This window comes from Eubalaena glacialis, chromosome 2 (assembly GCF_028564815.1).
Source record: "Eubalaena glacialis isolate mEubGla1 chromosome 2, mEubGla1.1.hap2.+ XY, whole genome shotgun sequence".
NCBI classification, from domain to species: domain Eukaryota; kingdom Metazoa; phylum Chordata; class Mammalia; order Artiodactyla; family Balaenidae; genus Eubalaena; species Eubalaena glacialis.
In genome coordinates this window covers 105,816,668-105,839,606 of record NC_083717.1, presented here as the reverse complement: position 1 = coordinate 105,839,606, position 22,939 = coordinate 105,816,668, and the positions used below count along the sequence as shown (strand labels likewise).

At 39.5% G+C, this 22,939-nt stretch overlaps 1 long non-coding RNA gene across 1 annotated transcript in view; it reads left to right on the top strand.

Moving 5' to 3' along the window:
• LOC133085235 (uncharacterized) overlaps positions 1-22,691 on the top strand; it is a 120,369-nt gene extending 97,678 nt beyond the window's left edge. The window contains exon 3 of the long non-coding RNA XR_009699542.1: positions 22,178-22,691. This is a non-coding gene — a long non-coding RNA (uncharacterized LOC133085235). The remainder of the gene's footprint in view (positions 1-22,177) is intronic.
• Positions 22,692-22,939: the final 248 nt, after the last annotated feature.

The window sequence follows — 22,939 nt, the reverse complement described above, 5'->3', positions numbered from 1 at the left end:
ATAAGAGTTGAGGGTCTCCAAATACTTTGTGGTGGCTAGAGAACCAGCCATGTGTGTGTAGGCTGGAAACAAAGCTAGAGAGGTGGGCAGAGCCTCCCTCACATGCCATGATCGGGGTTGAACTTTATTTTGAAGGCTGTGGAGAATCTCTGATGGAGTGTAAATAGGGAAACAACAAAATATAGATTCATTAGGAGTATTAGGAGGCTCACTGTCAACAATATAGGTGATTGACTATGGAGGGATGATGGGGAGAAAGTGAGAAGGAATGAACTTAGAGGGTAGGGTATCAGTGAGGAGATGGGTCCAGGGAAAAACTGGTCAATAGCAGGTGGAAGGCCATGGCTTTTAATTATTTTTGAATCATCCTTTCCTTTCTCAATAAACCGTACTTGGTCACGCAATATATATATATTTTAATGTTCCATTGGATTCTATTTGCTAATATCACATTAGAGATTTTTGCATGGATGTTAATTAGCAAGATTTCTTCTTTCTTTTCTACGCTTTGAAAGAATAAAAATAATATCACATTTTTTGTTCCTTGAAGATTCGAATCCAATGCATTTGTCAATCTTTTTCGGCCTAGTTTTCTTGGGGGTGGGGATGTGGGGAGGTGTGATCTCAGAAGATTAACAAATCTATGGTCATGAAAGAAATTAAGAATGTTCTCGGAATTACCTGGTGGTCCAGTGGTTAGGACTCCACGCTTCCACTGCAGGGGGCACGGGTTGGATCCCTGGTGGGGAACTAAGATCCCATGTGCTATGTGGTGTGGCCAAAAAAAAAAGAAGAATGCTCTCAATTTTGATAATTTATAACTTCTTAGAAACTATCCATTTCATCTTGAAATTCAATGTTATTTTTACAGAGTTTTCACAAAAGTACTCATAATCCTTTTTAATATCTGAGGCATATGAGTCTTTGTTTCATTGTTGATATCTTCTCCCACAGTATCATTGTTGATTGTTTGTGTTCGTGCTTTCTCCTTTTTATTTTTTGGTTAGACTAACTGCTGGTTTATCTTTAATTACTTTTCCCCCTAAGAACCACCTTTTAGTTTTACTGATTAATTCTACTTTCTTCTGTTTTAGAATCTGTCAATTTCTGCTTTTTATCTGAAATAGTTTTTTCTTTTGCTTTCCTTACGTTTTATCCTTTTAAAATTATTGAATTGAATTCTTGTCTAGTAATGTAGGTGTATAGATTTGTATGTTTTCACCTGTGCATAGCTTTAACTGTTTACATTGAGTTTTATTAATGTAGTATTTTCAATACTATTATTTGCTAGATATTCTGCAACTTTGTGGAGTCAATAAATAAATTATGATCATAATTGTCAAGGAGTTATAACATTTCAGGTAGTTGGTTTTATTAGTTAATAATTTCTACTTTAATTGCATTATAACCAGAGATCATGGTCATTAACTACAATTACTATTTGTTTTTTGATGTTTTTCTGGTGCCTAATAAATGGTTACATTTTGTAAACGTTTTAACAAGTATTTGAGAACAGGTCTATTCTGTGTTCAGCGCTGAAGTTATAAAAATGTTAATCTAATGAATTAGATTCCAGAGTCTTTATATCCTCACTCGTTTTGAGTAGTTGAATTGAGTGGGGCTGAGAGAAATAAATTAAAATCCTCCTATGTTTGGAGGAATCTCCTTAAATTTCCTGCTTTTAAAGCTTTATGTACTCTGATGTTACAATAATTGGAATGTAAAATAGAACACTAGTTATTTCTTCATTGTAGATTGAATGTTATTATAATGATAAAATACTCTTTTGTCTTGTTTAATGCTTATTGCCTGGAAGTCTGGTAAAGACATGACAAATAAATACAAAAAAAAGCAAAAATCAGAATTACTTGTAATGTCATTTTATTTTTAATATTTCTGAATGACTGAGTAAGGCATATCATTAGTTTTTATTTATTAAATCCAATTGGAGAATCTTTGAAGGATTTATTGTATTTCACATACATATATAACATGTTTCAATGCCGTTGTCTTATGTTTTTCTCTGTCTAATGCTTACATTGTTTTCCACTTTTTTTTAAACACCTTTATTGGAGTATAATTGCTTTACATTGTTGTGTTAGTTTCAGCTGTATCACAAAGTGAGTCAGCTATACGTATACATATATCCACATATCCCCTCCCTCTTGGGTCTCCCTCCCACCCTCCCTATCCCACCCCTCTAGGTGGTCACAAAGCACCAAGCTGCTCTCCCTGTGCTATGCGGCTGCTTCCCACTAGCTAGCTATTTGACATTTGGTAGTGTATATATGTCCATGCCACTTTCTCACTTTGTCCAAACTTACCCTTCCCCCTCCCTGTGTCCTTAAGGCCGTTCTCTATGTCTGCGTCTTTATTCCTGATCTGCCCCTAGGTTCTTCAGAACCTTTTTTTTTTTGTTAGATTCCATATATATGTGTTAGCATACGGTATTTGTTTTTCTCTTTCTGACTTACTTCACTCTGTATGACAGACTCTAGGTCCATCCACCTCACTACAAATAACTCAGTTTCATTTCTTTTTATGGCTGAATAATATTCCATTGTATATATGTGCCACATCTTCTTTATCCATTCATCTGTCAATGGACACTTAGGTTGCTTCCATGTCCTGGCTACTGTAAATAGAGCTGCAATGAACTTTGTGGTACATGACTCTTTTTGAATTATGGTTTTCTCAGGGTAAATGCCCAGTAGTGGGATTGCTGGGTCGTATGGTAGTTCTATTTTTAGTTTTGTAAAGAACCTCCATACTGTTCTCCATAGTGGCTGTACCAATTTACATTTATCCATCGAATCTGAATGAGATCCTTACTGGGTAGAGTAATCTTGGTTGTAGGTTCTTCCCTTTCATCACTTTAAATATGTCATGCCACTCCCTTCTGGCTTGTAGAGTTCCTTCTGAGAAATCAGCTGTTAACCTTATGGGAGTTCCCTTGTATGTTATTTGTCATTTCTCCCTTGATGCTTTTAATAATTTTTCTTTGTCTTTGGTTTTTGCCAATTTGATTACTATGTGTCTCGGTGTGTTTCTCCTTGGGTTTATCCTGTATTGGACTCTCTGCGCTTCCTGGACTTGGGTGGCTACTTCCTTTCCCATGGTAGGGAAGTTTTCAACTATAATCTCTTCAAATATTTTCTCTGTTCCTTTCTCTCTCTCTTCTCCTCTGGGACACCTATAATGTGAATGTTGTTGCATTTAGTGTTGTCCCAGAGGTCTCAGGCTGTCTTCATTTCTTTTCATTCTTTTTTCTTTATTCTGTTCCACAGCAGTGAATTCCACCATTCTGTCTTCCAGGTCACTTATCCGTTCTTCTGCCTCAGTTATTCTGCTATTGGTTCCTTCTAGTGTAGTTTTCATTTCAGTTATTGTATTGTTTATCTCTGTTTGTTTGTTCTTTAATTCTTCTAGGTCTTTGTTAAACACTTCTTGCATCTTCTCGATCTTGCCTCCATTCTTATTCCAAGGTCCTGGATCATCTTCACTATCATTATTCTGAATTCTTTTTCTGGAAGTTTGCCTATCTCCACTTCACTTAGTTGTTTTTCTGGGGTTTTATCTTGTTCCTTCATCTGGTACATAGCCCTATGCCTTTTCATCTTGTCTATCTTTCTGTGAATGTGGTTTTTGTTCTTCAGGCTGCAGGATTGTAGTTCTTCTTGCTTCTGCTGTCTGCCCTCTGGTGGATGAGGCTATCTAAGAGGCTTATGCAAGTTTCCTGATGGGAGGGACTGGTCCTCAGTCATTTCTTGATCTACTTATATTTATTTTATTTTTTTCTCTTGGCTGGTAATAGATCAAAATTTTCTGCTGCTTTGCATGCCTTATAATTTTTGATTGCATGCTTGACATTGTGATTTTCATTGTTCATATTGTTAGCTGGTGGGTTTTGCTGTTTTCAGTTAAATAGTGCTGAATTTTATCCTAATATGCAGTTAGTTACTTGGAATCAGTTGAATCTTTTTGAACTTTGCTTGCAAGCTTTGTTAGGATGGATCCAGACCACCCTTTAGTTGAGCATCCACTTAGCTCCACTATGGTGGTGATATTCTTCTACATGATGCACCTGGTCTTACAATATCTTTATACTCTGACTAGTAGGAACACAAATTATTCCTATTCTGAGTAGGTTTCTGTAATTGTTCTTCCTACTCTTTTCTGTTGATTCTTTCCCTGTTACACATGTCTTTTTCTTCTTAGCAGAGCACTCTACAGAAATCTGGAGCTCTGTCTCTTGCATATCTCTCCTTTTTTGTTTTTTGCCCCACAAATTTTAGCTACCTTGGCCTTGCAAATTCCAATCTCTGTCTTCTCAACTCAAGGAGAAGTGCTGGGCTGTTTGGATTATCCCTCTCTGCACTAAGACCTAGAAACTACTGCTGAACAGTAACCTGGTATAGTTGTAGAGCTCATTTTACTTGTGTCCCTTCTCTCAGGGATCTCTGTACTGCTGTTTTGTTTAAGTTATGAGGGTAAATCCAGTTCCTATAACTCCACTTGACACCCTTATTTGATTTAATTTTAAAAATTGTCTTGCTTTTCAGAGTCAGTCCCTTGTTCTTAGGGGGATTAAAGACCTAACAAAATACATACAAAGTGCTTTCCCCCTCATTGTATTCTTGTTTGGCTCAGTCTCAGCTCTGTGGTATCTTTCTGGTGTTTGATTACTATCTGGATCTCTTCTCCAAACAGCTGGAGTATTTCGCATAGGAAATGGCACCGCTCCTTTGGCACCTCCAGAAATTACCTAAATCTCACTTCTCCCATATTTCCAGAGTTCCAAGAAATTGTCAGAACACAGATCTACTGAACTAAATACTTCTGGTCTAAGTACAAATTGCCTTATACACACGTATTTCCCAAGCAACCCAGTATTTCCAGTACTAAACACATATCCTAGAATCTAACCCCGATTTGTTATCAGCCAGAGACTACCACAGAGATGCAGCATATTTAGGAGATCATATAAACAGAGAAAACGGATTAGGAAAAGAGAGAGAGGGAGATAGAGAAAGGCTTTCAGTGTCTCCGTAGGGTCTGGCTAATTGGTACCGAATGTCTAGTCTACTACCCTTGAATTTCAAACTCATATGTAATAGCTCTTCTGACAAAGGATTCTTACACTGTAATTGTCATGCTTGGTGGGAAGAGGGAAGGGGAGAGGAAAATATGCATAACTCTGAAACATTCCTTTCTTCTAATAAAATGTCTAACTTTGAGATGGTAACGTCTTTTTCTCCATGTCTTTGTGAGACCCTTTTCTTCCATTTAGTGTCCAGATCATATACTTTGAATTCCCCAGAAAGGGAAAACAAGATGTTTTCTATCCCTTTTGGACTCTGCATTCTTGCTTCTTCCCTCCAGAATCCACACTTAAATGAGTTCAGGAGTATACCTTGTAAGAGATATTATTGGTGCTCCAGCCATATCCTCTTGGGCCTTAACTTTGTGGTACACTCCCTGTCTTACTTTCAACTGCCAGCATGTGTACCTCTTTGCTGGGAGGCTTGCTAAGGCAGCTGGAACATGCTTCTTGTGCCCAGGATAGGCTAGAATGCCTCATAATCAAGAGCTTGGGTGGGATATCTTTGAATTGCCTGTTCTCCATTGATTCCTGAAGTTTCCCAGCAGGATGATGCTCCAGTTGCCACAGTGGTAGCTGTCTCATTTCCCACTTCCCTGCAGCTGTTTCTTGGATCACCTCCCAAATAAACGACTTGTACTCAATTCCTTATTTCTGAGAGAATCCAAATGTAGTTACTCCTACTTTCTGGCAAGCAAGCAATTCCCCACAGATGACAGGAGACTCTAGAAGTAAAATTCACAGCTTTGCATTCCCAGCAATGCTAGTCTTCAATTCTCACTGAATATAGGAGAAAGAAGGAAAACAAACATAGGATAAGGAGTACACTGCCCCCTAATCTATCTTCATACTGTCAGGCCCCAAATACACTTCCTTATCTGAGCTGGGCCTGTCCCAACCTAAAAATGAATTCCTATCCCCAACTAAGACCAGGTCCTATTGCTCCAAGTGGGATCAGTGAAGTTTCTTGTTTCTCTCAACTGGTATGTCCTAGGATAACACCCACTAATACAACCAAGAGGCAGAAGAGTGGAGAGTTAACATAAACCAGACTTTTAGTAGTATCGGTAAAGTAGCCATGGGATCTTTGGAGGAAGCAGTAGGAACTAAAGTTAAAAACATTTTCTCCAGCGTTGCTCAGCCTGAAATGCTTGCTTTTTTACTAATAATCTGCTTTCAAAAGTCTATCACTCCTTCAAGGCTTAGTTCTAAAGGGCTTTTTTCTTCACATCTGCAAAGTTAGCATTACTTATGTGGGTATTCATCTACTACTATATCTATTCTTTCCCATTTAAAATTGCCAACTTGTATCAAGAACTATGTCTAAAAGCAAACAATTAATCACATGCATAAACCAAATACCGAATCTCATTTACACATTTAACCACCGCATTTTTAACTAATAGTGAGCGACGCTAAATGCCCATGTAGTAATTTTGAAAATCCTGAGGCAAGAACTGGAATTGAGCATACTGTCAGGCTAGTGGGTAGCAGCAAGCCACTGAGCCAGCTGGTAGACCTTACAACACCCTGGTGGGATTTGGCTGTCCTCGGTACACTAGCCCTTAGGTAAAATACCTTAGTTCTTTGTGAAAAATATCACTCCCAGTGAAGCCAACTGCTTGTACTGGTGAAGACAAGGAAAAGTTAGAAGTAGCTCTAAAAGTACAGAGACCCTGAGTTAGGGTCAGCAAAAATGGAATTTGTCCCATTATCCCTTTCTCTCAAGCCTATGGCAGATATTGCAAGTTGACCATTCATTTTTTCCTGCTAAGTTTAGCCCCTGCCTCACAATTATTTTAAGCTTAACTCTCTGGGCAGTCCCTACCAATACATCAGAGTAGGCACTTAAAATATTTGTTAACCATACTTGCCTTAGTCCAAAGTAATTTTTCTCAAATTACCTTTTATCATTATTTTTTTTTTCGCATAACTCAATTCAGATTTTCTGGCCTTACCATGTTCTTTTCCTTATTGTTAGCTGTGTTTTGATAGCTCACACTCTTCAATTAACTTTTGTTTTTAAAACACTACAGCAACTACTACAGCTTAGTTACTAAATTCAGGTTGTTGGCACATACAAACTCCTCTGGGTATGTTTGTGATTAGGCATTACAGAATTCTCACTGGTTGAATTTTCTGTAGGTTAAGCCAGGTTTGCTCACTGAGGTGTAGCTTTGAATAACCACTCTCACAGTAGAGTCATGTTTCATGTGTTTTATATTATATATATTTTTTGGTGGTTCTATGAATGTCTGACAATCTTTAGCTCAAATCTATAAATGCAATGTCTCAAAACATGTTTTCTTTTAAAAGTAGTTGCAAATATATGCTAACTAATGTTGTATGGTTTGTTCAAACTATACTTAAGTAAATGAACTGGGGTCTTGTTCACATTTAAATTATGATTTAATCTGAGGTTTACAGTTTATCAAGATTCTGCACCTGTGAGGCCCTTGGTGGACACCTCTTCATCTTATGGTATTTGTGACTCTAGACAAGGTCAAAGAAAATGATGGTTCTTAGTTGAATTCAACACTCTATGTTTAATTTATCCCAAATTATTTCTAGCTATTATACTGTCCATGACCAGAGCAAGTTTACAGTATGCACTCTATGGAACAATAAAAGTGATTTGTAAGATTTCAATGTGTGCTTTGGTTAGGCTCATCAAATAAGAGAAAACTTCAGTGAACACTGAATGAGCAGTTATCTCAGTGGTCGAGGATATGCTTAGGAAACTCGTGACTGAGTCTCTTTGCTAATGTGACTTACAGTCAGGAAGCTCAGCAGTCATTTCATTGAAGCATTAGAAGGTAAAGGGTTATTTGTCATTGTTGAACCACACTTTTGTGGAGTAAATAAAATGCTATGGAATTTTTCATGCATCGAGGGATTAGCCAAAGTCTCCAGACAGAGCCCTTCTGAATGGCAAAACTCTACTATCTTGAGTATTTGAACACTTTGCTAGTTCTTTAACACATGAAATGAAATATGAAAATCTTCTATCTCCTTCAGTGTGTTTGAAAAACCACTCAATGCTGGGCACTATTGATTGAAGTGAAACAAATTATTTGTTTTGCAACACTTAATGACTAAGACGTGATATTTTGGAGGAAGTCTCTCCTGCTCAAATATTCAAGAGAGATTTATTGTACTTATCTCATGCACCAGGCTTTGTGGCAGGTGCTGGTGATATAATGTTGCAAAAATAAACAACTAAAAGAGATTTTGTGATTATTTGATCATGTTTGCTATGAAGGAAAAGAAACAGTGCTATAAATGAGTAGCAGCAGGATGTGACCAGGTCTTTCGATTTCCCTCAAATCAGGGAAAGATTTGAGTTGACACCTGCAGGAGGATGAGTAGGAATTAACTAGCTGAATAGAGAGAGTATTTCAGGGAGAATGAACAGCAAGAGCTGAAGCCCAGTGCTAAGAAGGTGTATGGAACCAAAGAAGGTTGTTGAGGAAACCAGTACAGGTCATTGTGACTAAGTGCAGGGAACAGAGAAGGGGAGAAGTGAGAGAAGGGGCTGGAAGTGGGCAGGTCCTGGGCCACGCAGGGCCACATTGGACATACCAAGTATTTCACTATTTGTTTTAAGAGCTGAAGAAATAATTAAAACTAAGCAAGCCATGAGTATTTCATTTTTGCAAGATCACTCAGGCTTCCATGTTGAAAGGAGGTTTCAAGGGGCAAGAATGTACGGAAGAAGAGCAGCTGGAAAGCGACTGTGGACAACCAGGGAAGAAGTGATGCCAACTTGACCAGGATGATTCAAAGTATCTGAAATCACCACCAACCTGTCCTCTGAGTTAAGAAAAAATAAAGTCCCTGTAAAAGGGTAATCTTGGAAGCAGATGGCCATTTTCTCACCAGTACCACATAGAGAAAGATTTGACAGACTAGTTCTGGCATAGAGGGAGGCCCCAGAGAATGGGTCCTAGGTTAGCAAATTGTTGAACCCAGAATACTTACTTGGAGGTGTGGTCTGAACAAGTGTGGTGAGAGAACCTTGGCAGCTGAGCGTTTGCTGAGGATTCCCCAGACCTTACACCTTACACCTGGTAGTGCTAATTGGTAGCTAATTAGAACAAAAGAAAAGATAGAGAGAGGTCCAAAGGGCCAGCCCTCCCTCTTCTCTATGTTGCTCAGGGTATGCTCTGCCATGTGTCTTGTGAATTCATGAGGACACTTTTAAAAATCATAATTATAGAGTGTGGAGTTGGAAGGGATGTGAGATATCATCTGATACAGTGGTTCTCAAAATGTGGACCAGAGACTTCTGTTTCTGGGATTACGGAGTAGAGGCATGTATCCCATTTTCCCCTATTTCTCCTGGTAAGTACAACTAAGCACCCTGGACACTTTGTATAAAGCAAACATAAGACTCTGTAAAACAGAAAAAGAAGGCAGACGGGCCTCAGGACCCTAAGGAATAGCACAGTGGTGAGTTCCCTTAGTTTTCTTCTAGCTTCATGTATAGACTTACAGCTAAAGTTACTGGCAACCCAGAAACACAAACAGCCACAGACCAAAAAAAAAAAAAAAATCCTCCAGAAAAAGCCTGGTCTTGGACCTGGCAAGGGGCAACCTGGCAAGACAGAAAACTTTTAGACAATAATCATTAAACTCTAGTCAAATTATGATCCCTCAACCAGCAGCATCAGCATCACCTGGGAACTTGTTAAAAATGCAAATTTCTGAGCCCCACCCCAGACTTCCAGAATCAGAAACTTGAGGGTGGAGCTCAGCAATCTGTGTTTTGACAAGTCCTCCAGGTGATTCTGATGACTGCTAAAGTTTGAGAACCACTGGCATGATACAGCTGGTCTTTCTTCAGTTGAGGAAACTTGAGACCAGAGGCTGGTTGATTTGTCCGAAGTAACAGCATGTGTGGAGTCTAGCTCTTGTTCTAGATTTGCCCAGAAAGCCTCTTCTGGTGCTAAAATTTTAGGAGAACAGAGGAAATTTTAACGACACATTTGAATTAAGTGTTAACATGTGTATTTTTAAGTGCTTGGCACATAGCAGGTGCTAGATAAATATTGTTGAATACTAAACAATTTGTTAGTCTTTGACTCAGCTACAGTTTTAGAGAGGATGCTGAAAGAAAAAGGATCTTTTGGAAAACCCCAAACTAGCTTCTGCAAAAGCATCTACAGCATCTGTAAATCCTGTCCCAGTGAAGAGGGCTGCTGCAGGTAAAGGGATTGTATGCTGTTCTTTCACATTCCTGGCCTCTTCTTTAAATTTCCAACCTACATGAAGCTTTATAAATACCTGACTTCCTGTCATGCTAGGGTTTCTCAACTCTTGAGTTATTACCTTCTCCTGATGAAGTGAAGAAAGTCTAGATTCGTGTAGTTCGAGCACTAAGTCTATTCTCTAGGTTAGTTAGAACAAGGGCTTTCAACAATAGAGCAGTTTGTAATTGTTCCTCCATTGAGTTTTAGCCCCAGCTCACTGAATGATTACATTTATGTCGTTAAAATTTTGGTTTAATTGGACTAGCGCATAACATAAATGTCTGCTGCTTGGAAAATAAACATTTTTGTATTTTTAAAATGTTTATTTCAACTGATGCTTACAATTGCCCAGAGACTAAATGGGTTTTTAAAATTTATGTTAAAAGTCATGACTGCTAGGATGGGTTGATGGAGGCCAAGTCTGAGCCCATAATGTGTTTTTACAAGCAGTCTTTTAATAACTCTCTCTGTGCAACTGCTTATGTGTGAGGAGAACTCAAGGGTGACTGTAATTATGGTAGTGCAATTAGGCATCTTGCCCTTGCAGATGCACTAAGGCTACTAGTCTGGCTGCTCCTGCAATCTCCTATTTTATGCTTTGTAAAGCTAGTTGGAAACAGCACTTAAGTTTTGTTTTAGAGATTTCTCAGGCCACTGGGTTCAGCAGATGAAGAGGCATGATAACTGGGTGAGTATCTGAAAAGTCTACAGAAACATCCTATTCTAATTCTCATCATGAAAGCCAGGATATAAAAAATCTGGTAGGAAAGTGGAGATGGTGCTTTAGGAAGTACAGGCTCAAGGTGAGACATTTTCTGAGGGGAACAAAAACACACCACTCTAGCATCTGCCTTTTGGTGGCTCTTTGATGCTGTTTGCAAGCTCATTGTAACATTCCACTTAGCTCATGAATACAGAGGGGCTGGATGTTGGTTTAGAGCAGCGATTCTCAAGGTGTGGCGCCCGGACCAGCAGCCTCAGCATCACTTGGAGATGTGCTAGAAATACAAATTCTCAGGCCCCACCCCAGACCCACTCAATCAGAAACTGGAGATGGGGCCCAGCAATCTGTGTTTTCCTAAGTCCCCCAGGTGACTCTGATGGATGCTAGAGTTTGAGAAGCACTGGAGAGAGTGATTTAAAAGAGGGCATGTCTTTTCAAGGGATACAGTATCTCACTGCTGATGTGGAAAATCCATTCAAAAACTGATTAGTAAACAAGAGTAACTACGACAAAGCCAATGGCTCTCCTGCTGGATTTAGGAGGAATGAGAAAATTCAAGGGAGGTGCGGAGGTATAGACATCTTCTTAAAGAATCAGAAAGTGACTAGCCACTGGGCCCTTGTATAAATATGAAGTTAACTCATTTAGTCACTCTCATATATTCTCTGCCTTCAACTTTCTCTAGGTTATTTGCAGTTAACAAGGTTTGTACATCTTGTTGATGAAATTGACGGCGAAACTAAGTGACAGACACCTCCACTTCTAACCTTTCTTATCGTGTTGAGTGGGGAGTGGTAGGTACAGCTTGTGCATGAATTGTGTCCAGACCTCTGAGCATAACTGGGGAAGCACGCTTACCTGAATTTATTACATGAGTGACATGGGAGCCTCCTGGGAAGAAACCCTCATCTCAAAGGAAGAGAGAATTAGACAAGGTTGACCCAGTAACTAATCTTGAGTCACCAGTGGGATTCCGTCCTGGCAACCGTTCATTTGCCTCTTGACCAGGAGTTCTGTGAAAGAAAAGGTGAGTTGTCATAAAAATGGAAAGTTGCTTCACATCAACAGCTCAGAGATCTTGGGGGCCTAAATAACACTGCTTTGGCTCCTGCAAGGAAAAGTACAACTCAGTTGGGAGAGAGAATCCATCCTTGCTCTTCTGTGAGGAAAATGGCTTTGGTTTTAGGGCATCCAGAACTCCAGGGAACACAGTCAAGTGTTTTCTGCTTCTCAGCAGCATGAGAGTCAGCTGTGGATCCTCAGACCCAGGGTGGTGCTAATCTCTGGATGACCTTGGCAGTAGCCCAGGGCCACCAGCATCATAAAGAAAATGCTATATAGTGAAGAGTTTGCATGTCCCTCCCTGTTTCCTTGGCTGTATTTTCTTGTCACTTTCATATGTGTTTATGGTTGATGGGGAGGGTCTGAGTGGGGTACAGGACACATTTGTTTGTATCTTTATTTCCTCTGTTTCACACTGTAACACCTAGGTCACAGCTCAGTATACATAACAGGTGTTCAGCTAATTATGCTGACTGAGAGAACTGTGAAAGCAAATCTTTTAAGAATGATTTGATGCTTAGCAAAAATGTGGCATGCCTGTGAATTATAAACAAGCTGAGTACATTTACGTAGCCAAATATATCCAACCAACCAGAAACCTTGTGTTCAACTCCCAGTGCTGGGAAGCCAGGAGAAAAAGACTCAGGAAATGTTGAAGTTAGGGGAGCAACAAGGCACATATTTGTTCTACTGGGCTCTGTCTGTTTCCCACTTATGATTTCTGCTTGAAAATCCTGCTTAAGACCCAGGCCTTGTTGTGAGGCCAGTGGATGGCCAAGTTCCTTGAACTTGCCTACCTTCCACCACCCCCTTCCTCAGCCCCTCTCTGTTCCCTGCAGTCGGTTCACACCATCTCCATCCTTTGTCTCCCTCCCATTGCTCTAAGTCCTGTGCTTGGGTGGCTTTCTCAAAACAGCCCCTGCATTGCTGTTGGCAAGTATGGTCTGATGCATGTGTTTCCTGGTGTTCTCCATGTTGGCAAGGACCTCTGGGACCAACGATTGCCCAGCTCTCTGCTGTACTTGCTTTGCCCTTGCTGCCACTCTGTTGCCCTCATCCAAGTTCATTTAAGTCAGATTTAGTCTCCAGTGTCAGCCCTACTATGCTCCTTGGTGAGCACACTTATGGCCTTTCCCTGCTACCCTACTTTATGAGATGATACTCAGGTCAAAATGTGTGCACACACTGAATGTGTTAAATAGGATGAAAGCATTGTGTTTCAACCCAAACATTAGCAATGTTTCCAAGAGTGTGGCCTGTGAACAACCTGCATCACATTATCTGGATGCAAACTAATAAAGCAAATTCCTGGGCCCTGTCTCCAGCTACCAGTTTCTGATTCTGTAGGTCTCAGATACTATTTAAAACAAGCAAACAAAAAAACCCATCCAGTTTGAGAGTCACTGCTTTATATCTCGTTCTTAATCTTGGTTGAAAGTCCCAGCATGGAGGTGAGAAGTAGGGAGGAGGGGAAATTCTTTTAAAAAATACAACACGTGGGGTCAGCCACACAACAATGAAATGAGAATTTCTGAATGGAGGGACTAAGCATCATTGAGAGTGGCATGGACATACATACACTACCAAATGTAAAATAGATAGCTAGTGGGAAGCAGCCGCATAGCACAGGGAGAGCAGATCGGTGCTTTGTGACCACCTAGAGGGGTGGGATAGGGAGGGTGGGAGGGAGACCCAAGAGGGAGGGGATATGGGGATATATGTATATGTATAGCTGATTCACTTTGTTATAAAGCAGAAACTAACACACCATTGTAAAGCAATTATACTCCAATAAAGATGTTAAAAAATAAATAAATAAAAATGAAAAAAAAAAAAAGCCTCCAGAATGAATCTAGAGTGCAGCCAGGTTTGAAAACAACTGATTTAGTCTAGGTGATTCAATATATGCAGTTTAAAAAGTCTGTAATGCAAAACTGCTTTAATAAAGTTTAGCCACTTTGCCTAAAACCTTCCTGTCTGAAGGTCATGTCAACAAGTGTATTCCCTTCTGTGTTTTGCTGTGGAATTATCTTGCCTCTTCTTTTTGTTTGTCTTTTTTTCTGATTAAGTAAACAACAGGAAAAAATGTAAAGCTGGTGGGCCACCACTGAAACTGGTCTAGCAGGTGTGTTTTGTTGTAAAAAGATTGAAGGCAATAGTTAAAAACAGAGATTTTCACATGAAAATTCAGACTAGCCACAATGAGGGCAAACCAGAACTTTCAATATTGGAGCCAGCCTCCCCAGGAGTGCTGAGAAGAACCTGCTGCTCCTTGGGTCGGGGGGAGGGAGCAGTGAGTTCTCCCCTGCCCCCCAGCCCAGCAGGCCCTCTCTGACGGCTTCTACCTGGCCCTACGGGCATTTGTGTTTGTGACCTGTAGGATAAAGGAATGGATTTAATCAATCAACATTTGAGTACCTACTAAGTGTCATGCACTTGAGGATAAATGCTTTTCTTTTTCTCACATGAATCTATGAAATATGCATTGTCTTCTTTATGGGAAACTCAGAGGATGGCCTGGGCTGGGCTGGGCTGAGGCACTAGATCCGAATTCCATCCAACTCTGTATGTTCCTGAAGCTTCCCCAGCTTCTCATACTTGTAGGAACTGTAGTAATTCTTGGTTGGTTCCATACCTCTGAGATTAGAGAGAAGGAACTTTCTGGGGCACCTGTGAAGGATTTTGCATTCCATTAAGGCTTCATCACCTGGATTAAGGGAATTTAAAAATCAGTCAGTAAATTTGGGGAGGGCTTTAGTCTAATTAGCTTCAAGTGTAAAGGCAGGAGCTTTTCAGGCAGTTGAAGACAGATTTGCAACCCTATCTAGTGGATGCAGTCAGGTATATAACCTGAACATTTCAAGGAGAATTAATAATGACTTCTCAGGTACCTCGGGGAACTGAACAGGAAGAACATTTGTTCAATGTAGTTAGTTATCTGAGCAATTTTTTGGTAACACAAATTCTTGAGTGTACCTCTGGAGAAGTGAGGTCTCACACACCTCAATAGCAGTCACTTCAGCTTCCGGGTGTCTAGAGTACCACCCTTTTAGTATAGTTTTCAACTGGCATTCTAAATATTTTATCACAATTCGTTTGTTAAATAGCATTTTATGTTCTTAGTATGATTTTCAGTGACATCTTGGGGCCAGAATTATTCCTTTAGAAATGGATCTCAAGTTATGAGGTATTAGTGGAAAAATTCCATTTCTATGTTCGTTCAGTTACACATCCCTTCCGTTATGAAAGGATGCAATTGTTTTGTTATCTAGAGCACTTCGGGGTCACTGAGTATGGACTGAAAAGGAGGCAGTGGTGAGCCATTCTGTGTCTAGAAAACACATGGAATGGTAAGAATGAATGAAGGATATTTAAAGTCTATAAAGAGAAGATATTAAAAGCAACAAGGGAAAAGCAACAAATAACATACAAGGGAACCCCCATAAGGTTATCAGCTGATTTTTTCAGCAGAAACTGCAGGCCAGAAGGGAGTGACATGATATATTTAAAGTGATGAAACGGAAAAACGTACAACCAAGGATACTGTACTCAGCAAGGCTCTCATTCAGATTTGATGGAGAAATCAAAAGCTTTACAGGTCAGGCAAAAGCTAAAAGAATTCAGCACCACCAAACCAGCTTTATAAGGAATGAAAGACATTTAAAATATTAAAGTTAATAGTTATCAGGATAGGAAAACATTTGTAGCTATTTAATGAGGTCATGTTCAATGAGTTTTTGCCTTTGTACTCCTGCAGTTTCTGCTGTGGGGTAGCTGGCTTTGTTTATTAAAGTATCAACCTCAGTCCTCACTGGCTCAGGGTCCAGCTGAGCCTAATCCCAAGGGTAGTAGGTCTTCAGCCTTTATAGCTGACAGAACTGGAAAAGCCCAGATAGACACTTCACCTCCCCTACTGCCAGGAGAGATACTGGGAGACTGAGGACCGAAGGGTTCCTTGTGCTTTATTGGTGAGAGTCTGTTCCTTCACTTCCTCTCTGACTAGCGCAACGCTGGGGCTACCAAAGCCACACCCAAGATGAAGGAAGAGTTGGCTATCCTAATTCCCGGGGTTCTGCCCTGGATCATTGAAAGGGAGGACAGCTAGGTGGGTTATGTGCTGCCATTTGGGCTCATTTGCTCAGCTGGTCTGCTCCTAGTTTTATGTGTCACTGTCCTTTTTTCCGCTGCTATGGATAGACTCTCCAATGCTGGCAATCACCTCTCTCTAGGGTGGGTATAGAGTCTATAGATCCTATCCCAGACCTGGTCACAGTGGGTCAGAGAGATTGGCATCCTCAGGCCCTCAAATAGGGGATTTTGATTCTTGCAGTCTCTTGAAAGGAAGGACCCAGGGCTGGAGACAACATTTCCTGGAATTCATCCACAGAGGTGCCTACAGGTCTGCCTTGGCCACAAACTTAGTTTCCTTTTGGTGGAGGTTGGCTTAGCAACTGACAGCTCTTAATTAAGCAACAGTCTTGTGAGCCCTCAGCGTGGAGGTGGTAGAGCATTAGTGGTAAGGAGTTCCAGAATTGGCATCATTCAGACCCGCATTCAAATCCTGACTTACCACTTACTAGCTGTGTGTTCTGGATCACAGAGCTCTGAGGCTCAATTTCCTCATCTGTAAAATGAGACAATTTCAAACTGTGTGGGATAGTAGAAGATTAAATGAGGATGTATAATAGGGGCTATCACAGAGCCTGGCACGTAAGTGCTCAAATAGACATTGTTTTTAATAAGGAAATACTCCCCAAAGTAACCTCAACTTCTCATTCATCAGATGTCAAAAAGGTCCCTGAATTTTCAGAAGAACTCCTTCTACAGATCACCATCAGCAAGAATCAAGGTTCCTTCTGCCTGAAATTCTCTTCCCCAAGAGATCTGTATGTTTAGGTTCCTCAGTTCATTCAGATATTGAATCAAAAACCACCTTTTTAAGGTTTTCTCTGATCATCCTATCTAAAATGTCAACACCCCACTGAGATTTCATATGAGTCACTCCTTGTTTTTTCTCTTTGGTATTTACCACTATATAACATGGTATTTTTATTTATTATCATATTTATTATCTTCCAGTAACTCCTGCCCTTATGAAGGCAGTTTTTGTCTGTATTGTATCCCCAGTGCCTAGGACAGTCACTGGTACTTGGTAGTTAATAAATGTTTGATTACTTTTGACAGAACATCACGCTCCTTGAATGAAGTGGGAAGTCATTGGAGGATATTGAGCAAGGAGTGACATGATATGACTTACATTTCAATAGGATCAGTCTGGGAAGCCAGGGTATTGTCACTGGTAAGATCCTTCTCCATTATACACACTATTCATCCATTCATTCAGTAGCCAGTTTAATTTGAAAATACAAACCCTCCAGCTAGAACGGAACATCATCTATGGAACAATCACCCACACACCCAGCTCTTTTCTAGTTAATTCTCAAGGAAGGACCAAGCAGATACCAACTACCTCATGGCTTTTTCCAAATGTAGGCAGTCATAAGCTAGGTCCATATTCACAACCAGCTTTACTGTATTCAGTTTGAACAAACGCAATCCTGGTCAATGCCACTGTATTTTGGCACAATGAGATGATCAAATGCCAAAGCCCATATACAGTGATCAAGTGAGAGAATCTTGGTTTGGGTTTTGAATAACTTCTCCAGGCAGCACTCCTGCTCCTGTCTCAGGATCCACATCTTCTTAAGGTGCTTCTCCCATAGGGCCATCTGCAGCCCTATCTTGGCAGAGTTCAGGCTAATAAAATTAAAAATGAAAATTAAAACCTTAAACTTGTTTGGTAAAGACTTAAGGAGCAACCTTGGGTAGGGTTATTGTAGTTTTAATTGGGAATCACAAAGGCTGACTCATTTCCCAGATTGTAGAAGATGATGAGGGAGTATTTATAGCCTCAGCCTTACAGGTGTTTCCAACCACATTTCTAATCCTAGGAAATGAAGGGATAATGATGACTTGCATTGGTACTTTTGAAAGTTTGCTGACCCCTGGTTTACACAATGCCACATAATGCATATGCCCTAAATACCAGTCAGGTGAAAGATGCAGGCACAGCACACACAGTAGTGGAACTAGAGACAGTCAACTGCAGTAACAGAAAGGTTTAAAATAATCAGTAATTCATCTTTGTTGGTGAATTTAAAATAATTTATTTCCTAATAACACACTCAAGAATTTTAAACATTAGCCTAGACCTTCTACATTCTGCCAAGACCTTCAATCCCCTTCTCCACCTTTTTGGTCTTTTTGAGAAGAACAGGAGGGGAAGCAGAGATAGATGAGGCCTCAGGAGGGGAGATGATGTACAATTTGTACTTTCAAGTTTGATTTATTGATCTCTGTGCCTTGTGTAGATAAGCTGGAGCCATGAAAGCACACATAGAACATCACAAAATATTATTTGGTCCCATATAAATGTCATTCTGGGTTAACATTGGCAATTACAAGTGATTAGTGCAGATTTCTTTTGGTCACTCACACTGTTCTTCTAATGTAAGGACAAATATGGAATGAACGGCGTACTAATTATTACATTTCTCTTTGTGAAATATCTTTGTTCTTCCATGATTGAATTATAGACCATTTCTTTCAAATGATGTGAGGTAGAACTAACATGAACTCCATGTCAATACACACAAATTGTCTTCACCATTAACTAAAACTTCTATGAAATTTATACTTAAGAAATTACTGAACAATAGCTTTGAAAAGTTTCTCAGAATTATGTGACGAACAGTTTTATAATAAAAATGTTTTTTATAATTGACAAAGATATTTACACTATTTTCAATAAAATGTATTCCAACACCTTGACAAATTATTGTCTAATACTATACAAATATGGCATTAATGAATAAATGGAAAAAATAAACATAACCATCAGCTTAACTATCAAAATCAATAGTCATTTTAAGTTAATGTGATTAAATACAATATGATGTGTGAACAGATTGTTTCCTTGACTTGCTGATTTAAATTTTAGACAGCTGGCAATATTGCAGAATTGTTTATTTGTAATTGTACTGCATACTATGTGTCTAACATAATATGAACATTGTCTTAATAGAATATTCACATTGGGAATTAAATCTCGATGTAGTCAAATTACATTTTTAAGCCTATTGGCTTAGTATGAACAAAATACAAACGTGATATTTTGAATGTTCCTTTATTTTATTTTTATTATGAAATACTTAAATTTATTTCTGTTTTGTGCTAAGCTCTCCACAGTTTGGCTTCATGTTAAGGCTGGTGTAGCAAGAGGATTGCCAGTGGAAATAAGGGTTACAAGCTTTTTTGGATCACATCCAGCAGGAAAGAGAGAGGAAAATCTCTCCTTGAGGCATGGACTAGGTCTTTCCCTTTAAGTTTTATTGGGCTGAACAAATAATAGTCACCAAGGAAATGCCACACACTAATTAGCTTAAACTAATCAAATTCTCCTGAGTATCCAGAGATGGATTCAGATATCTGAACAAAATTGAAATCATATTCAGAGTAAGAAAAGGCTAAATGGATGTTGATGAGGCAATAAATAGTCTAGAATGGATGCTACATTCTTTCTCAAATCCTGATCTTTGCACACAGCATTTCCTCTGCCTCTGATACTTATTGCCTCCCTCTTTACCTAGCTTACTTTTACTTATCTGTCAGCTCTCATCTTCCCCCCCCCATTTTTATTGAGATATAATTGAGATACAGCACTGTATAAGTTTAAGGTATACAGCATCATGATTTGACTTACATATATTGTGAAATGATTACTACAATGTTTAGTTAGAATGTTCCTTTATTTTAAAATGCATCCCTTAAAAATGAATTTCTGCAGATTACAAAGAGTTGGGTGAAGTGAAGAGAAATAGATGTATTGGGGGATTGAAAATTCAAGGTGACTTTTATAAAAAATTGAGTTGCCCTACTTTGGATCAAATGCTAAAAGTTTTCCACTTCCCAGACCTTGCTTTGCAGATGGCAACACAGAATGGTTCTGGTTCAGTTAGTACCCTGCTAGAATGAATTATGAGAGGTCCAGGCATGATTTAGTGACTTGGAGCTGCTGCTTTGAGTTCTGAAAATGGTAAATGTAGTCAGGAAATATCAGAAATAATCACAAAAAATGACCCCATAAATCTTAAACACTTCACTGAAAAAAACATGTCCAGAAAATAATGCTTACCTCATATTAGTGTCTCATGTTTGAGGAAGCAAAGATGCCTTGAGTTATTCAATTGAGCCATTTTGTTAAGCTTAGCTGGCAAATAATCTGTGGCCAGTTGTACCTCGTCTGAAATAACAGACACTGGGATAACACGGATAAATGGGATGACATCTTTAATATACAGTTTAAGTATTTGATGGTGATGGCCTTAGTTTGCTTTACAATAGTGATAGTTCTGGGAGAAAGGTGTTAGAGAGAATTTGAAAGAATTAGTACTAGGGAGATGCACTTGACATTTTGTGTGAGATGAATGCTTAGATTTAGGACAGGACCCTGTGGTTAAAAAGCATCCCATACAGAGTTCACTGGAATGGACAAGGTTGAAAACAATTTACTTGATCGAATTTCAAATTAATCAGCCTACAAGCCATCATGTTCACAGTTATTTTTAAATGAACAATTTAGAATTAACAGAAAAAAATTTCTCCCTAATAATTCTTAATGCCTTGAAAAGTCAGTAATGTTTTCCACAGAAGCTAACAGCTTCAATTATTGTTTCCTCAAAAGCCTTTCCTGACTTACTTGCTAGGACACTTTCCCTCATTATATACTCTCACAGCACCATGTCTTTTCATACATTTTGTTATTAGATTATTTTATTGGTGTCTGTCTTACCCACTTACATGTGAGGCACATGAAGACAGGAATCTTGGCTGCTTTGTTTGCCATTGTATTTTTAGTGTCTGTACAAGACACAACGGATATTTGTTGACTGAATCATAAATGGATGAGTCTGGTCCATGTCCTGAGGGCCCTTGTAGCATACATGGATAGATAGAAACCATTATTTAATGTCACCCAGTAATACCCATAGGGTGATATAAACATGTGCATAGAATACACTAGAGAAATAATGTACCACAAGTTCTGAGAAGGTTTATTTCAAGGAGCAATCAAGTGACAAAGGACGATGCAGTGACACTATCTCCTCTACACTTAACCAGTCATTTAGTACATCATTTTGATGCATGGATAGCCACATCTCCCTCTTAATTATTAGGACTTTTTCATGTGCAAGTGACAGAAAACCTAATTCAAGTTGGCTTTTAACAAAAGGGAGTAGAATTCCATTTCTGAAAATATGGATATTTAGGTATTTGAACTGACCTTTCCTCTTAAAACAAAAATGCTATGTTAAATAAAAACTATTCTTAAAAGTATTGAAGAGATGCTAAGATGGTGAGGAATTGTTGCAGGAAGGGGACCCCTTCCAGGGCCCGAGAGTGGGCTCTTGTCTAACACTCGGAAATGAATTGTCAGAGGAGACACACGTGCTGACAAAACGGGAGACTTTATTGGGAAGGGGCACCCAGGTGGAGAGCAGGAGGGTAAGGGAACCCAGGAGAACTGCTCTGCCACGTGGCTTGAAGTCTCGGGTTTTATGGTGATGGGATTAGTTTCCCCATTGTCTCTGGCCAGTCATTCTGTCTCAGGGTCCTTCTTGGTGGCGAGTGCATCACTCAGCCAAGATGGATTCCAGCGAGGAGGATTCTGGGAGGTTGGTGGACATACGGACTGGTATCTCCTCTCTCCTTTTGACCTTTCCCAAATTCTTCCAGCAGGTGGTGGCTTGTTAGTTCCGCATTCCTTACCAGGACCTCCTGTGGCAAGATAACTCATGCAAGTGGTTACTGTGGTGCCTGGCCAGGGTGGGCTGTTTCAGTCAGTGGTTCCCCTAACAGAATTATAAGGCTAATATCAAAGAGAGTGGGAACCTAGAAAGGTAAATTGAGTGTTAAATCTTGTTTTGTTCAAAGAACATTTACCAAACCTGTGTTGTGTTGTGTTTGTTTGTTTTTCAGCTTTGTCAGGGACAGACCTCGGAAGACAAAGCACAGCATTTCCCCAGGATGGGGCACCTCGTGGGAGACCCTCCCTCCATAAAGCTGGGACTCCAAAGGCCATTCTTCAGAGTAAGGGTGATCCAGAATTAAATATGCTCTAGATCTCTACCCCCAGGGCCCTGTAGGAAAATTTACCTTTGTGATGAGTGAGCAAAGCAGGGAGGTAAAAGGCCCTGAGAAGTTTGAACAGTAGGTTGGCCATCAAGTGAATTTTTAGCTTAAATTTGCATCACTTTGGTGATCCAACAAGTAGTCCAGGATTGGCAGAAGAAAATCCAAATCTCTGGTTGAATGTCCCTTTATCCTAGGTGCTGAAAAAATTTCTACAAGAAAATTTTCAAGTTAAATGACAAGCTCACAGAAAAAAAAAGGGGGTGTGTGTGGGCAACTAAGCACAGAAGAAAATGAAGAACCGTGTCCTGATTTTGCTTCTCATTGTAGCAGAGTCTGCTTTTGGGGAGGATCAGATTGAGAAAACAGAATATTGATGTAACTTGACCACATTAACAGATTAAAGGAGAAAAAGATCATGAGATAATCTCAGTAGGTATAGAAAAATACTATCATAGATTTCAGCAGCTACTCATGATAAAAACTTTTAAAAACCTATGAAGAAACTTTCTTACCCTTATCAACAACCACAGTTGGTGAAATGTTCAAAGCTTTCCCTTTGGCTGATAGTGTGGCTAGCCTTTTATTGCTCTTAATCTCATAGTCTAC